The sequence below is a fragment of the Fundulus heteroclitus genome, chromosome 14 (assembly GCF_011125445.2).
Source record: "Fundulus heteroclitus isolate FHET01 chromosome 14, MU-UCD_Fhet_4.1, whole genome shotgun sequence".
Lineage (NCBI taxonomy): Eukaryota > Metazoa > Chordata > Actinopteri > Cyprinodontiformes > Fundulidae > Fundulus > Fundulus heteroclitus.
The window spans coordinates 32,817,182-32,835,669 of record NC_046374.1 but is presented as its reverse complement, the minus strand read 5'-3'; the positions used below and the strand labels follow the sequence as shown (position 1 = coordinate 32,835,669).

Here is an 18,488-nt window from a genome sequence, read left to right as displayed (position 1 = left end):
AAATGTAAAAAGGACAGGCAGAAATGTAAAAGGGACAGGCAGAAATAAATAGCATCACAGAAATATATAGGGTAAAAAAATACAAAGGAAGAATAAAACAGACAAAAATATTATAACATGCACATAAATAAATACTTAAAAAATATAAGTAATTAATAAATAAAGTTGAAGATTATAATGCACAATAAATAAATAAGGTAATTATTACAAAGGCAAATAAATAAATAAGCTAATTAAAAGAGATATATACATTTATGTCTCACTGTATAATTTAATTTCTACCTACATTTATTAATTTGGTGGCAATTAATTGTATGCTTATTTATTTATTGAGCATTTATTTATTTCTGTATTTATTTTTATATGGAAGACTTGGTCCTCCATATGACGAAGCCAGAGGGCAGATTTTGGTGGATGCCTTTAAATCTGTTACATTTTAGGGACCAGGGGGTTGATTATCCGACTGCTCTCCATTAGCTCAACCTCCGACAGGCCTAAACTCTTTCAATAGGGTGTGGAATTCTTACTCAGTGACGTTTACGCTGAAATGCGCGTTCCTCCTACTGAGGGTTTGTGTCATAGACATAATATAAGAGTAGACCCCGCATTGACTGTCGCGGCGCAGGAATTACGGCCGCCATCTTGGGGCGGTCGACCTGCTACTCTAACCTGCTGATTCAAGCTGAACACACTAATGATACCTCAGCACTGTGCGGCGTATTTTTGGTTAGATCAACGGACTATTAACTTTTCACAAGTAAGATTAAAAGATATTGTTTATATTAGAATGTGATGTTTCTAATATTAGATAGAGAGATACAGGTCTACACGTCCAGGTTTTTGTGGCTTAGTCTCTCCAAAATTGCATCTACTCCGTCAAGGCATCAGAGCTTTAGACATTGGTGAATAATATATAGTATGTCTATGGTTTGTGTTGCCTGTTCCGTGTGTATATTACCCACAATTCATTGCTGCATTTCACGTTTGAGCAACAAGATGAAAATATTCCAAGACGCCTATACAAATCATGAAACATCATATTTCAAACCATAGTAATAAAAATATTCATTGTTATTTTACCCCGCTACCCTATGAGGGCTTAAGCGGGTTAGGAAATGGATGGATGGATATTATTATTTTAACATGTGATGAATTAACTTTGAAAAGAAAGTAAACTCAACATATCTTTCAGGGATTTCCAGCTTTCCCTCTCTGATGTTTTCTCCTCATGAATTATAACAGACTGATTTTACCCAGAAGCTGTTTTTACACATGAAAAGTTCAGCAGCTGCAGAGAATGGAAAGCTGTCCTGCAGTCTCTCTGCTGCTGTATTAGTTTATCACCAGCAGGTGGCAGTCATGATCTCTGACAGAACAACCTTCTTTGAGCTGAAGGAGTTCAGATGTTGCTGGTTGTGTGTTGCTGATGCTGGAGCTGATGTGTTGCTGACTCTCCTCCTCTGTCTCCTCTCACAGGGAGAAGATGATCTGCAGGATCCTGCTGCTCATCATCCTCAACTCATGTCTCTGTGGTCAGTTTCCATCTTCTCTTTGTTCAGTCTAAATCCATCAATAATCAGTGAAAAGTCTGTCAGTGAAGGGAACACTTCAATCCTCCAGCTGCATCTGATCAAGCAGTTTGACTTGAAGAGCATCAAGCAGAGCTCTGACAGCACAGAGAGCATCATGGGACAGAAAGCTCTAGAGATGTAGTTTAAAGACTCCCATGTTCCAGTTCTCAGTGTGTCTGCTCCTCTCTTTCCCTCTCTGTCTCCTCAGCAGCAACATTTGTAGTGAATGTGACACAGAGCTCCTATCAGGCAGAGGAGAACCACAGCATCACTCTGGAGTGGACCTTCACCACCACACCTGATCGACCCTGGGGAGATCTGAACATCTACTGCAGCTTGTTAACTCCTAGGAAAGAATTAGTCCTGTATCAGGTCCTTGATGGTGTTGAGGTGTCAGAGTCTCAGGATGAACAGTTTTCAGGACGAGTCCAGCTTGACAAAGACGTCCTCAGAGAAGGACGAATCAGACTCCATGTGTCCAGACTGAGAACTGAAGACTCTGGAGAGTATGAGTGTCAGGTTTACACGGGTGATCATGAAGACTCTAAAAAATGTCGACTCAACGTCTCTGGTGAGAAGAAAGAATACATATTTTCTGGTTCAGTTAAACTGCTGAGAAATGTATACATGGAAAATATAATTATCATAAAGTTAAAACCTCTAATCTCAGTTTTGAACATAAATAATTTCATTTTTCCAGCAGCTGCTGATCAGCTTCAACCTCAGAGACCAACTTTGACTCCAGAACCAGAGAGAAGGACAAAAATCATCTGGATCACAGCAGCAGCAGCTTTGGTGGTTTTATGTATAATTGTCCTGGTTTTTAGATTTATTTGTAAAAGGAAGAAGAAGAAAAGGGTTCAAATATAATAACATTGTGTTTAAGAAACATCATCTGAACTCTTGAAGGACATTGCGAGAAAAATCTTAAACTTCTGTTTTAAAGAATTTAAAAATATTTAAACTTTTGAGATCTATCAATCCAAGAAAACATGACTTTAAATGCATAATAACATGTTTTATATCTTGGTACTCAGTAGATGTTTTAGACCCTTTCTACTTTAATTCCAGTTCCTTTCTTGCTTTCTTCATATCAGCAGAGGTTGTTTGTATCTCTGCTTAATGCAAAATATCAGATTAACTGAATCTGATGTTGTACCACCTGCAGCTGTAACTTATTATTGTGAAGAAGAAGCAGAAAAAAACAACATTTCAACCACCAGCCAGTTGGAAATCCTCCCTAACCTCCCTGGCCACCCCTGGGTGACTTTGTGACATCAAACCATGGATGATTCTTAACTTTCTGAATCTTAACGACTGTAAACTAGAAGTGATCTTCACCAGAGCTGATCTCTCCATCCTGACCTCATTAGAAGTCTGATGTCAGCATTTTATGGGTTAACATGGATGCTGCCTTTAGCTTTAATTAAAATCCTCATTAACTTAGTGGTAAAATCCTTATTTTCATCACAGACGTCTTTCTAGGGATAAACCTCTTCTTTCTAGGCGTAGCGTGGAATCAGTGATTAATGCTGTTAGAACCTCCTGGCTGCATTATTGTAACTTTTAACCAGAATCACGTCACTCTGTCACGTCTACAAGTATTATAAATACAGCAGAGTGATTAATAACAGGATCAAAGAAACGAGAACACATCACTGTTTCAGCCTCTCTCCACTGACTGACCATTTATTTCAGGATGAATTTTAAGTAGTTTTCTTTGTTTTTAAGCCTCTTAATGGTCCTGGCCAGCATGTTTGTCCAACCTGCTGCACCCCTCACCTGGTTCCCTCAGGTCCACTAACCAGAGGCTGCTGGTGGTTCCTCAGTCTCAGAGGAAACTCAGAGGTGGTCCAGTGTTTTCTGTTGTGGCCCCAAAGCTGTGAAATGAGCAGCTTCTGCATAGAAGACAAGCTCCCTGAGCTGAGGCCTTTAAATCTCACTGGAAACACACTTTGACTCTGTGGCTTTAACACAGAGGGAGTTTGACAATGATTGTAGTTTTAATTGTTCAATGTTAATGTTTTCTGTGGGTTTTTACTTTGTTTTATCTCTGTTTTGTATTTTACTTGTTTTCCAGCAGTCTGGTCAATCAGGTGTTGTGCTTTGAAACTCTGTATAAGTAAATATGGTTCATTATGCTGGAAGCCATAATCATTAAAATCAACAGAAATAAAGGCTTAAAATATGTAATGCTGTGTTTAATGGATCTGTAAAATATCAGTTTCACTTTCTTGAAAGAATAATAAAAATATTAAACATTGTCACAATATTCTATTTTTTTATAGCTGTAATTTCACAAACTAATAACAGAATCCTGAAACTTAAATTAAGCTGTTTAAACATTTTATGTCTTTAGATCTGTTAAAGTTTGGTGTTTTATTATAAATCAGCTCATTGTTTCTGTTTATAAATTAGTATTTTACGTTTCTGAACCAAATAATTCACTGCTTTATATAATCTGCCCCCTAGGGGCTGGATGTGGTACTGCTGCCTTATGTCACTAGATTAACTGTTTATTTGCTCCTTTTTTCACCTACAGCTCGTCTTAAAGCTGCTTTTATTCAACACAATCATTTACAATTGTATAACAGTTCAGCAAACAACAGAAACTAAATTATGTGGAATAACCAGGCTGCTTTAAGAGAAACACAGAGTGGGAAACGATAGCATGAAAGTGGGATGGCTTTCAAGAAGCAGGAAGTCATTTATTAAGTTTTTTCCCCCGACCTTCAGAACCGAACATCCGTAAAGCTCAGCTTTAGTTTTTGTTTGCAGCTTCAGAGAGTTTAAAAACTTAAAATATTAAAGGAAACTTTATCTTATGTTGGAACATCGTTTTAGCAGCAGCAGTTGGACGTCTTCTTCCTGTTTCTTCCTGTTTCTGGGTAGGTTGCGCATTTTGTTATTTTTACTACTATTGCATAAAACATATTTACAGCAACTCTATAAAGTCTGTGCAGGAGGTTTTGGTTGAATATGTTGAACAAAGCTGAATTTCTCACCATTATAACTGATGCATCTAATTCGCACATAGAAGAGACTTTTATGCGCTGCGTTGGTGCGTAAAAATGTTTCGGTGCAAAGTTAATTTCATCTTAATTATGATTTCAATGCACAATAATGGTGGAAATGCTCCATTTCTGTTACACAACTCGATCATTATGGAAATAATCTGTAAAATATTAATGATTTTTATTCTTTTTTGCCAGAATTATTAAACTATGCTAATGATGAAATGTCCGCAGATCTGATGCGTCAAAGCGAAACTATCCCGACATTTTATAATCCTCCATTTTGTTCTACTTGTTTCTAAACGCCATATTTATCAGCGCGTCTCCAGATAAACAGTGTATAAACATTTTAAGTAATAATAATGTAATAATAATAAATAATCTCATTAACTCTGAGCCTGGTGGGTTTTATTTAATCCGTCCAGGACCTCACTGATGCCAAACTGGACCCTCTCCCTGGTTCTGACAGGGATCCTGAGTTCTGCTGCTCTGGGTGAGGATCTGAGTTACAATCAAGCTCTAAAAAACAGATATTATATGAAAATATTGCTGAATGTTGTAAACAGAACCTCAGCCCACAGATTATGAAGGAGGTCTCAGATTTCTTGGCCCAGTTTAGGTTCTGTTGATGCTTTCTACAGGCAGGCAGATGCTGCTGGAGTTGCTTTTACTTCCATTAGTGCTGAATAAGGACATAAATACTATTGAGGGGGAAATGACTCTTAATTTGTAGATCTGAAATCACCAGATCTGTTTACTGTCAGTGTTTCCTCTGAGCTGAGAAATCAACTTTGACCTGAAACTACATGAGAAAGTGTTTAACAGAGGCAGTCAGTATCAGGAATGTTAAATCATGGATATTTAAGGCTTAATTACATAAATATAACCTGAACCCAAAGCACCTCATGTTGACTCAGGTTAATTCAGACGTAGCAGTCGACTGTTTCCTCAGTAAATAGACTAACTGGGCTCATTTTCTCCATTTAATAAAGTAAATAATGAAGATCAGCCAAGCCTGAGCGTCTCTTAAAGACGAGGGCTTCAGCCAGAGGAGGACGGCGTCTCTGTGCAGCAGAAGGTGGAGACATGAGGCACTGAGTCCCCAGAGGACTGATGCTGAAACACAGAAGCTTTGAGCTTATTGCTGCCACTTCCCTCCAGAACCTCTGGATGGTGGAGCAAGACCAGAACCCTGGTCCTGATCAGCCGGGACCCGTCCCCATTCTCTCCAGATGTTGGCCCGTCTGCTTGGACTTCTGCTTGGGGTTAGAACGTCTCTGCCAGTCCAGGAGCAGGTGGAGCATGGCTGTGTTAGAGGCCTTCATCATTCTCTGAGTTGGAGACGTCCAGAAATACATGAATTACTGCTGCAGGCTCTGCTGGCAGGAAATCTGTCAAAAATTAAATTATTATTACAAAAATAACCTCAAAGCTAAAACTCTTCTCCTCCTAATTTAATGGTTAAAGCTGTTAAATTCCCATTTTTACCAATTTAGCATCCAGCAGTGGTAGCATAATATCCCTGCTGTGTGAACCTGTGACCTTGTGATGCTGGGATGAACTCAGGGTCAAACTCCAGCCGTCTAAGCAGGTTTCTCTGCTTTTGGGCTTCAGGTTTTAACAAGCTCTGCCTTCAGGGAGAAGTTCCCCCCTTGGCTCTCTGTCTGTAAGGTTCTGGTCTCCATCCCCACACATCTAGCAGTGGTTGTACTGCTGAATCTGCTGGAGATAACTCCACTATGATACTCCTTGGTTGTAGAGGTCAAAGATTATGCATACGGGATATAATGGCACAAGCATTTGGTTTTAAGCATCTTTAACTGTGTGCTTATGGTAAAGAAGGATCCCCCAAAACATGTTCTCCTTAGGGTCCCCAAATGTCCAGGTCCGGCCCTGATGATCTGTGGTAAAAATTCAATCCAAGGACTTTCTATCTGCTAATTCTCTCAATCTGCTGTCAGTATCAGTCTTTTTCTCAGCATGGTTTTATTTAAACTTTTATTGTAACTAATTGTCTCTGAGAGGCAGTCTGAGCATCAAGCCAGCAGCTCTGGTCTCATCTAGAAGGAGAACTTTTTTCTTTCTGTAAACTACTTTCATGTCTCAGTTCATCTGTTGCAGCAGAGTCCTTTCAGATAAAAATGTTCGGCCAAAGAAAGCCACTTTCTGCTCCAGGGAGGTTTGGACGTGTCCAAAGTCTTCATTATGTCCATATTTTACCAAACACTCAAACCACAGTGTGGATTTACCCCCTGGTTACAAAGTACCACCTGTGGTCCTGGTTCTTCATTAGTTATGTCCAGATGTTCTATCAGAGAATTTATGAACAATAAATGAAAATTATAGTAATTATATATATATATATATATATATATATATATATATATATATATATATATATATATATATATATATATATATATATATATATATAAATTATTTTTTCTTTTTTTCATTTATTGTTCGGTGTCTTTTCTTTTTCAGTAGCCACCCATGGACTACATACAGTCTTATTTGTTGGCAAAATCCAATGTTAAAAATCCACTGAGTGTACCTGTGGATAATAAAATGCCTTGAGTTGTCATAAACAGTTTCAACATTCCACCTTTCTAGGACAGAACTGCAGGACCACACAGAAGAACACATAAGTCAGCCTGTTGCATCCCGCAGAGAAGTTACAGATGTTGACAGCAGGAATTCCTCCACTATTAGGCTTTTGGACATTTCCTTTCAACAGGTAAATACAAAATGACCCAGTGTTGTTCTCAAGTGGGAATGTTTATTTCCAAATTATTAAATGCATTTAATTCTTGAAAAATGGCAGGGTACTCGCCAGTGTATTTAGGCTTAGCAGGGCACTAGTCTCAAAATGATTGCCACTAAGAACATTGGAAAATAAGAACATAGTTTGAATATTAATGGGAGGCACAAATGTCACCTCCCAACATTGGGAAAAGAGAAAGAAATAGGGGTGGGCTTAATTAACAAAGAGACAGGAAAGAAAGATGATATAGGTGAAGCACAGAATAATAAAATAAAAAATATTGCTCCCCCCAACTTAGCTCATAAAAACACCTGGAGAGAACCCTGATGTCAAAGCATCTTCTGTTCCCAGGATAAATTCCCATATTTATCTTGGTAATGCCTGGTTCACGTGATAATTAAGTAGATTTTCATTTATTATTGGCAGCTAAGGCTCTGTTTTTGATTTGTGGATTGGACTTGATATAAATGAGGTTATTCATTCAGGTATTCATCATATATATGTTTTGAATCTAGAGAATGCTGACTATAATACTGACAACAACAAAGACGGTCCCATGAGTAACACTGATTGATGGGGAGGAAGAACCCAGCAGTTCCAGCTATGAGGATGAACTCAATAATGAGAACTCTTCCACAACTACCCTGACTGATATGAACATACAAAAGGTACACTTCTAATAACAGTTGTAGCCTTATTGGGATGTTTTTTGCTTGCTTCTTTGGGGGATAGGGCAAAGCGCTAGGTCAATTTTATTATCAGAGTAATACTCTTCAGAGGGGTTCTAATTACACCCTCAATATGTCACTAGTACACACATTTTGCAGTATAAGTAGTAAGAAGTTTGCTGTAGTAGCAAACCTATCCTTTAGCCTAACCCAGCAAAAAGCTAAAGCACACTAGCTGCACAAATTCAGACATCATTATAAAACTATATTTTCAACTATGTTTCTTTTGTTCATATGTAGAATGATTATAAAAATAACAAAATGAACACAGAAGAACACTGTATGGACTCTTCCACTAGTGAAGGGGTAGATGTGGAACTCTGAAATGTCTACATCCAATATACATGTGGTACTGCTCTCAGTACTGAGGTAAATTCAATGTTGTATGTGGTACTTTATATATGTGTTCTTTATATAAATGCTTGCTCTTTTTTTATTGTTACCCTGTAGAATGAAGAAGCTCTGTCAAATTCTGAAGACGATTTGACTGATACTTCTAGTAATCAAGGTGAAAACCATGCTGACGATGAAGACATAATGTAGGGGAATAGTGCTGGAGAAAATACACCTGAATTTAAAGTGGTATGTAGAAAGTAGTTCAAAAACACAGTGCTAGTAGTAGTAAGTTTATTACACAAAATAAAACCTTTGGACATAATACGTAGTAATAATAATAAAGATAAAGATCGTCACAGGAAGTTTACAAACTAACAAATAGACCCATACACCTTTTTTCTTGCTGCCTGAAGTTAAATCATACCAAACTTTTTTTGTTTTAGGTCATTTACAACTGAAAAAGTGATTTAGATTTGGTAAATGCCACAATAATGGGAGAAAGAGTATGTCAGAGTTAATTATTAATATCTTCAGGATCAGAAGTTTACATGCACTTCCTCAGTCTGATACCAGGTACTAAGGAAGCCTTGTATCTGGTAACTTTTGAATCGGACAACATACCATTGTCCATTTGAGCTCGAGCTTTAATTTCCTGGTTGATATCTTTATATGTTGCTTCAATATTTCCACAAAATTTTTTTTTCTCAAAATGCCATCGATCATATGAAGTGAAGCATGATGCTTGTCAGGGCTCAGCAGGCTGCGCCGTGCTTTCCTCTGCCAGCGCAGCCTTTTTTCCTTCTCTCCTCCTCACAGGTGGTTCGTGTTGACTGGTGGGCGGGACACACACCTGTGGCTCGTTCAGCAGCGTGCGGCGGCGCTATAAGAACTGCGCTCAGACAGCTGGAACATGCCAGAGTGTTAACCTAGAGTGGTCTGCCTCTGCCTCGGGTCCCGTCCCAAGAGACTTTTCGAGCCCTGACGTCCTCTAGTTAGATCTCCTCAGCTATTCACTGAGGCCGTCTCTCTGCTCCACTCCCCCCGGCTAGGGTCCTGCGCTCCCTGATCTCGGAGTTCTCCTTCTCGTTCTTTCTCTCGTTCTCTTCTGGCTCCTTTCCCTCGAACAACCAACTTGAAATCCTCTTTGGTTTCTGTACGTTTCAAAATAAACATCTGAAGCTGCTTTTGTCTCCAAGTGTGCTCTGTGTGTGGGTCAAACTTCTTAGAAAGAACATGACAATGCTGCAACTCGTATACTTACAAGCATCCCCCTTTTTTTCCTCCAGATGTAATGGTGGGCATTGTGGCCCAAAATCTGCTTTTTAGTTTTCTCAGATTACATGACATTTCTCCAATAATAAAGGTCTATGTCCTCCAGTTAACTTTGCCAGTCAACTCGTCAGAACTTTCCGAAGACATGGCGCCATCATCTGGGCTTTTCCTAGTTGTTTAAAGAGTTGTAATAATTCTTTATGTAAACCTTTGATTTTAAACTCATTAATGAATAGAACAATATATTAAACAATCTAGCTATTCAGACCTAAGGGGAATTCTAAAAACCCTTTCTTTACATCTTAATGCCTACCTTATACAGCAGATCGCCTTCTAGATGTCCTGTGAGCTTGCTGATTTGCTACTTTCATCTGCCTTATAGAGAGATATAAAGGGAATTTAAAATTTCCACCTCCATATGTACAAGAAAAGAACAAAAAAAGCTGAAGTCCAGTTGCCTCCAATTTTCAAAATTATCAATATCGAACTATATTTTTGGTAAATTACAAAAGTTGTGTAACCCTTAGGGGAGTTACTTTCTAAACTATGCATCAATTGTTTTTAATTTTGCTATAGGCAAATACTTTATGCTAGATGGAGATTACTGCTTAAGTTTGCTGCTGTTCATTTTCATTCATACATACATATTTTCTATTTTCCTTGTATCCTCTCAAGACCAAGCAGATGGTGACAACCCCCTACACCCTGGTGCATCTTTTTCTAAGGGAGAAAGTCTACTGATGCTCATGTCATATGTGCTGCAACACAATTTAACAAGCAAAGCAGTTACTCACTTACTGGAAATGTTTAACCTAACGTTTCCAGGTCTGATTTTCCACGAAGAATTTAGAGGTTCATCACAATCTGAAGTTAACTTTTATTGTGAAAAAATGCCTTGTATACACTGTTATAATCATTGTACCCTTTGCAACACAGTGTTTGAGGCCAATAGAAGTCTAAATTAAAAAAATGACTTTTACTTTCTGGTAATTCCCCTTCATAATTAATTAATGACTTGGTTATTTTTAAACAAACTTGTTCACATCAAATTTCTGCTTTGTGTTCATGTGCCAGACTATGTTGTGTTTTAATTGAAGTACTTGCTAAATCAGAGAGACCTTTATGTAAAGATTCACAGATCAATATACAAAGTACTTTCTTGTTTGAGGTTAAAAAACTTAAACTGTTAATGCTGTGCCTGACATGATTCTAACCAAATGTGTTGTTGAAAGAGATAATGCAGTGTACATAAAACTACTGCCAAATGCTTGTGAAAGAGACTAGAACTTGTCCAATAAAGTCAGTCACATGTTTCCCTGTCTCTGCGTGTTTTAAGTTATGTTAATGTTTATACTTCAATAACTGATTTATCTTGTTACGATGTAGTAATGTAAGCTTCTGATATAATCATATTGCTCACGTGATAGCTTAATCATGTCTGTGCAAAGAAACAGAAGACTCAACTACAAGATTATGTGCTGACTGAACGTGATTACTCACCTGTGTATCTTTGTTGACAACTGAGGCTGTAAACTATCTGTTCCCCCACCCTTCAGTACAGCCTCAGTCCTGTAACTAGGGAAACGCCCCAAACTTAATAAAACCCGAGGAGAACGCTGAGACCGGCAGAGTGGGTCTCAGCGAGCCAAACCAAACTAATTGTCTTTGTGCCTTTCTTTCCCTGTGTTGTATGATGTTTTAGGTATTTAGACCTGACATTACGTTACACAAAGATGAATCAAATACAAATCAATTTACTGTAAACTTATAAACACCAGCACTATATGATCTTGAATACGATCAGTTCCAAAGTTTAAAATAGGGTTAGTATGTGATGATTTGTGTAGAGATGAACCCAGAGCTCAGCCGGACACGGTAGTAATCCTTTTGAGGTGTTTATTGAAGGTGAGAGAATTAAACAGGCAAACTGACAGGTCCCAGGCTGATGATGATACTGACACCAAAAAGCTGGGCAGACTCAAAAAAACAAAGAACAGGTCAGACAAGAACAAAATGCAGGAGGGCTCTTACCAACGAAAAGAGTGTGAAGTCCCGGCAACAAACAGAAAACTAAGAGAGGTTTAAATAGGCGGGCAGACAAGGTAACAAGGAGGGACCAATTAACTAAAACCAGGTGGAAATGATCAAGGGAGCAAACAGAACAAGTCTAAGGATACAAATAAGCCTAAACAGAACACACAAAACAGGAAAGAGCTAAACTTAACCAAATAATAAACATAAACCAGAACAGAACATTATATAGTACCTGAAAGCAAAAAGTAGTAAAAAATACAAATGTAAGCATTAGTAAATTCATCTTTCATTCTTTACTAATTTAGGACATATGTAGTATCAGTACCTTGAGGCAGAAATAAGAAAAAAAAACACACAGTACAAGTACAAGATTCAGTGTTTAAGTATATAGCTATAGTAATAATTTACTTACTCTTAGACTTTTTTATACTTCTCAGTATAAGTCAAGTACACTTGACTATACTATTATTAAGTATATGACATATAGTTTAGAATAAGTAAACTTTAAGTGCACTGCCTGATTTTAAGTATAATTAGTGCACTTTTAGTATACTTCTATAAACTACTTTTTGCTAAGGGTGGTAGTGCGGTAAACATTGCTTTTTGTTACAGCAGCAGTTCATTTACACTGGCGATTGTCACATATTCATCATCCTGTTTAGTGTCGTTTTTGGAGGCATTTTTAGACTTGTTAGCCCACCTGTTTAACTTCTTGAACTCGTGGAACAAGCCGTCCTCAATCTCCTCGTCGTCGTCTCCTCACTGTAATCCAGCTGGATCCAGTGAGCGAGTGTTCACCAAGCAGGCGGCTGTGATCGAGGCGAGAGGGACACTGTAGTTCCACACGCTCAGACCATTGAGCTATATAATACACTCGAGTGCTTATTTTGGCGAAAAACTGAAGTCACTGGCCGCCATCTTGCTACTCCCTACTCTCTCAGAATCCCATAGGATTTGGTTGCAACAACAAGCAGTTTTCTAGCTGTGTGAAAACGTTTCACAGGTAATTCTACAGTCAGTGGATGTACTAACACTATCAACTACTAGGAAATTAGGTGCTGAAATATTTTACATGTTATTCATATTAAATCTACATATATATATATATATATATATATATATATATATATATATATATATATATATATATATATAAGTATGTGTATATGTATATATATATGTATACACATATGTAAATATGTTTTTGTATATTGTATATTCAGCACATGACTTTCTCAGTACTTGATAGTTTTAGAACATAAAATAAAAGTATATGGCATTTGACATTTTAAAAGTTTTAAGCCTCCCTGAACATGAGAAAATCCTCGTTATTCGATGCTGTAGCGCACATATTCCCTAGTTACTGGGGGAAATAGGGAGTACCAATATGGCGGCTGGTGGCTTCAAATCGACTCGTTCTAACAGCGTGCGATTAGCACTTCAGTGTATTATATAGCTCAGTGGCTCAGACCCATTGTTGGTATTCCTCCTTGGTCTTCCTCTTCCTCGGAGATATCAGTGTCAGGTTTACACTCCGACAGACAGAGCCTTGGGCGGCCGTGCACCACAGCGCGCGCGCGTGGGTGTCTGTTTGTATGGGTCTGTCTGACAGCGCGCGTGAATGTCTGTGTTTCATTTGGTCCATAAATGTAAAATACTAATTTATAAACAGAAACCATGAGCTGATTTATAACCAAACACCAAACTTTAACAGATCTAAAGACAGAAAAAGTTCAAACAGCTCCATTTAAATTTCAGGATTAAATTATTTGTTTGTAATGGTTGTTTGTCCTGTCCAGGGTGTACCAGTGAACGCTGGAGATGCACCACTCGTGACCCCATGAGGGATTAAGTGGGTCAGAAAATGGATGGATGGAAATTATTTGTTTGTGAAATTACAGTTATGAAAAAAATAGAATATTGTAACAAATTTTGATATTTTTATCATTCATTTAAGGGCCTTGCTCAGAGACCCAGAGTGGCAGTCTGTGGGAGTTGAACCCGAAACCTCTGGGACAGATAGTTGTATAGGCTAGTGGCCAAAGGTCATGTGTTGTCTTGGCTGATATGTTTACTCTGTGTTCAGCTTGTGTTGTTCACCTGAATGGGCAGCACTAAAAAGGGCAAGTTTCACTTCCTTGTTTAAATGTTTAGGAGTCATAACTGAGGCTTAATGAGCCACAGACTGCAGGTCCCTGTTATAGAGGAGAGGAAATGTGTTGAACTGGAAGGAGCAGTAAACTAAAGCATGACTGCATGAACTCAGCAACCTGATCATCAAGTTATTGACCAACTTTAAAACGGGGGTTGATAGAAAAGCTGGCAGGTGTCATTATGACGCAGAAATATATTGTTATTAAAGCTAAAGCAGAAGAGTTGTCACCAAGCTGTTACCATTACTTTACCATAACTTCTTATTTTCATTGGTTAAACATGAAATATTGTGGACCACAGATTGTTTCCTGCAGCAGCTCTCTGCTCCCTGAGGAATGGCTTAACCTGACTTTTCTCCTCTGAGGACTAAAGAGGGAATGTTTATTTTATTATTATTATTTTATCAGTCTGTCAGTTCATCAGGTGAAAACATCATCACTGTATGAAATCTAGAAACCAAGGAGGGATTTAATGGATGTTCTGCTTTCCTCTCTGTGTTAAAGTCAAAGATCTCCTCCCTGAGATTCAGAGCAGATAATCTGGACCAAACTGCTGCTGTTCAGCTTCTGCTTAAATCTCTAAGCTGAGGTGTTTGGGCTAAATCTGCTGAAGAAGCAGAATCAGTGAAACAGGTAAACCTTCAGCAGCAGCTCCCTGACCCCAGAGATCTTGGTAAAATAAAACAGACTGACTGATCTGCTGAGGATCCAGTCTGTTAAAGCCAGAGGTTCCTGAGGAGAACGACAGATCTGCTCTATAGAAAGAAACAAGCAGGAAAACTTAGAGGAAGCTGACAAGAACTGTTTCTTTCTTTTCCTCTATTTTTAAAACCCGGTCCACTGTTTGGTTCATTCTCTCTCCGCCTCAGGCTACTTCCGCTAAAACTCCCACTGTCGCCTCGCATTCATTCTAATGTAGAAGGACCGTCACAGCTCCTGTTTTAACTCCGCCTCTATGCCTGAATGTACCACACAGGAGGAGAATCCCAAACCTCCAGGTTCTGTGTTCATTAAACCAAACAGGCTAGAGGAGAGTCAGGCTGAAGGAACAGAGGAGAAGGTGAGTAGTTTATGTCTGCTGTGTTTCACTGTTTTATCTGATAGTTGTTTAATGTTCTCACAAGTGTATTTTTTTTATCTGAAAATTACGGTGGCCCTGAGGTGCAAAGCACGTTCGAGCTTAGAAAACCTTTATATCTATATTTACATAGAAGCAGAATGTTTTTACTCCCTCCAACACAAAGCTACTTTGGCCAAGACCAGTTTTTGTAGCAGCCTCTGAATCTCGTTTAGCCGCTGATGATCAGAATGTGCGGTTTGTAGATGTCTGTCATGTGGGGCTCTCCCTCCTTTCTGTGTCTGTAGTGTTATTACAGTCTGTCTGCCAGTCAGCATCACAAAAGTGATCTGCTGATAGCTGCTAAACCTTAAGGAATACTTTAAAGATAAAAGTCCTCAAATTATATAGCTACAGGTAATGGAGGAGAACTGTGTATAATTCTGAAAACCCGGTGAGATCAGACACTCGTTGTAGGCGGGTTGACAGGAACACGCTGCTGCTGTTGTTGTTGTTGCTCCGCCTACAGAGACGTTCAGCTGCAGCAGCCAGTCAGGCAGCAGAAGGCTGGTGTGAAGAAACCGAAAGCAGATCACACCCAGAAGGAGAGCTGAAAGTCGAGATCCAACAGCATAACAGGTCATGATGTGGTGGAAGTGGGCTGTAGGAAAGAAGAACTTTGGGCAAGACAGAAAATGTGATTAAATGCACAATAACTGTGTTTGGAACTAAGAATAAACTTTATGAAATAATTCTTAAACTGCCTCGCTACTTGCATAAGTAGCGAGGAGGAGGACAAGTTTAACGGAAGTAGCCTGAGGCGGAGAGAGAATGAACAACCACACAGCGGACCGGGTCTAAATGAATTTATAGTCACTGAATCCACTCTACATGAAACTAATTTAACCAAAACAAGTTATCAGAGGAACACAGAGAATGAGACACTTTGAACCTAAACACATTCATCTATATCCTGTCATGTTTATTCTGACTTTAATGTGATGAATTAACTGTGAAGAGAAAGAAAACAAATCTTTCAGTGATTTCCAGGTTTTCCTCCCTGATGTTTTCTCCTCATGAATTATAACAGACTGATAACCCCACGGTTCTTACCCAGCAGCTGACTTATAAAAATAAACCTGAATTATTTGCTGAGTATCATCCTCATTAATATTAAAATGAAGCTACACTTTATTCTGTAAGTCAGACTATGTGTGTTTAATGAATTATTTAGTTAACCTTTATTTATACAGGCGTCTCAGTGAGAAACAAATTCTCATTTACAAGAAAAAAACTCTTCAGATAGAAATAAATATTTCCTTTTCTAAAAGCTGAGTCCAACTTGAACAACACATCAGAACCAACCTTAACTGTGTTCAGTGATCCAAATGCTGAAAGTGTAAAAAGCTTGGTTCTAGTTCACAGAACATCTTTGATAGATAGAAATAACTTCATGGACTTGAACTTTGTTCTCTTTTGTTCTCAGAGGAGGTCAAAGTTAGACAAACACCAGTTGTTGAGCAGCCAGCTTTCACAGTTAAAGTCCTGTCGGACTTTTTCTGCATCAGGTTAAATGATTTGTTTCTGTTTTTCTTTTCCATCAGACATAAATCTGCTTGATGAGAGCTGAGTGGAAACATCTGCTGGACTCCAGGTGAGACTAGAAAAGTAACTTTATATGGTCTCTAACGGAGCTTCTGTCTGTTTCCTCTTTTTCTATTAATCCATCCATCTGTCTTAGAACTGCTCACAGGGGCTTATTTGTATTTTATGTCATTCTTCTTTTAATTAACCTTCATTAGCTGGTCTCTACCTTGGTGTCTCTGTTTTATTGAGATGTCTCTGTCCTAAATTGGCTCTGCAAATTTAGGACAGAGAAAAGCTTTTTTTTTAAGAAAAGCTACACGACACTACATTATATGTTCCAGTTTACAGCAACAAGGAAGCGTTCCACATATAAATCTTTGGTTATGAGGGAGTGATGCTGGAGCTGATGTGTTGCTGACTCTCCTCCTCTGTCTCCTCTCACAGGGAGAAGATGATCTGCAGGATCCTGCTGCTCATCATCCTCAACTCATGTCTCTGTGGTCAGTTTTCATCTTCTCTTTGTTCAGTCTAAATCCATCAATAATCAGTGAAAAGTCTGTCAGTGAAGGGAACACTTCAATCCTCCAGCTGCATCTGATCAAGCAGTTTGACTTGAAGAGCATCAAGCAGAGCTCTGACAGCACAGAGAGCATCATGGGACAGAAAGCTCTAGAGATGTAGTTTAAAGACTCCCATGTTCCAGTTCTCAGTGTGTCTGCTCCTCTCTTTCCCTCTCTGTCTCCTCAGCAGCAACATTTGTAGTGAATGTGACACAGAGCTCCTATCAGGCAGAGGAGAACCACAGCATCACTCTGGAGTGGACCTTCACCACCACACCTGATCGACCCTGGAGATTTCTGTTCATCTACTGCAGCTTGTTAACTCCTAGGAAAGAATTAATCCTTTATCAGGTTCATGATGGTGTTGAGGTGTCAGAGATTCAGGATGAACAGTTTTCAGGACGAGTCCAGAGTGACAAAGACGTCCTCAGAGAAGGACGAATCAGACTCCATGTGTCCAGACTGAGGACTGAAGACTCTGGTCTGTATTACTGTGATGTTCAGACTGATGATGGTTCTGGTTCTGGATCCTGTGGACTCAACGTCTCTGGTGAGAAGAAATAATTCTTAAATAAATCTTTTCTGGTTCATTTTAACAGTTACACTGCTGAGAAATTTATACATGAAAAATATCATTCTCATAAAGTTAAAACCTCTAATCTAAGTTTTGAACATAAATAATTTCATTTTTCCAGCAGCTGCTGATCAGCTTCAACCTCAGAGACCAACTTTGACTCCAGAACCAGAGAGACGGACAAAGATCATCTGGATCACAGCAGCAGCAGCTTTGGTGGTTTTATGTATTATTGTCCTGGTTTTTACATTTATCTGTAAGAAGAAGAAGAAAAAAAGGGGGGTTCAAGTATTATATAAACATTCAGTGTGTTTGAGAATCATCATCTGAACTCTTGAAGGACATTTTGAGAAAAATCTTGAACTTCTGTTTTAAAGAATTAACAATATTTAAACTTTTGAAATCTATCAAAACAATAAAACATGACTTTAAATGCACAATAACTTGTTTTATATCTTGGTACTCAGTAGATGTTTTAGACCCTTTCTACTTTAACTCCAGTTCCTTTCTTACTTTCTTCATATCAGCAGAGGTCGTTTGTATCTCCGGTTAATGCTAAATATCAGATTAACTGAATCTGACGTTGTTCCACCTGCAGCTGTAACTTATTATTGTGAAGAAGAAGCAGAAAAAACAACAACATTCTGACCACCAGCCAGTTGGAAATCCTCCCTAACCTCCCTGGCCACCCCTGGGTGACTTTGTGACATCAAACCATGGATGATTCTTAACTTTCTGAATCTTAACGACTGTAAACTAGAAGTGATCTTCACCAGAGCTGATCTCTCCACCCTGACCTCATTAGAAGCCTGATGTCAGCATTTTATGGGTTAACATG

General features: G+C 38.6%; 3 long non-coding RNA genes across 4 annotated transcripts; all 3 read left to right on the top strand.

The window, feature by feature from the left end:
* The first annotated feature begins 1,236 nt into the window (after positions 1–1,236).
* LOC118565841 lies at positions 1,237–3,335 on the top strand. 2 transcript variants are annotated; one of them, XR_004932643.1, is made up of 3 exons: positions 1,237–1,532; positions 1,780–2,142; positions 2,275–3,335. It is a non-coding gene; the product is annotated as an uncharacterized LOC118565841 (long non-coding RNA). The 2 variants fall into 2 exon arrangements; XR_004932642.1 differs by having other exon boundaries at positions 1,238–1,532; positions 2,272–3,335.
* A 1,088-nt stretch (positions 3,336–4,423) lies between these two features.
* LOC118565860 lies at positions 4,424–6,000 on the top strand. Its single transcript, XR_004932673.1, has 3 exons — positions 4,424–4,459; positions 5,011–5,078; positions 5,747–6,000. It is a non-coding gene; the product is annotated as an uncharacterized LOC118565860 (long non-coding RNA).
* An 11,552-nt stretch (positions 6,001–17,552) lies between these two features.
* LOC110368201 lies at positions 17,553–18,272 on the top strand. The gene is made up of 2 exons (XR_004932659.1): positions 17,553–17,626; positions 17,775–18,272. It is a non-coding gene; the product is annotated as an uncharacterized LOC110368201 (long non-coding RNA).
* The last annotated feature ends 216 nt before the right edge of the window (positions 18,273–18,488 follow it).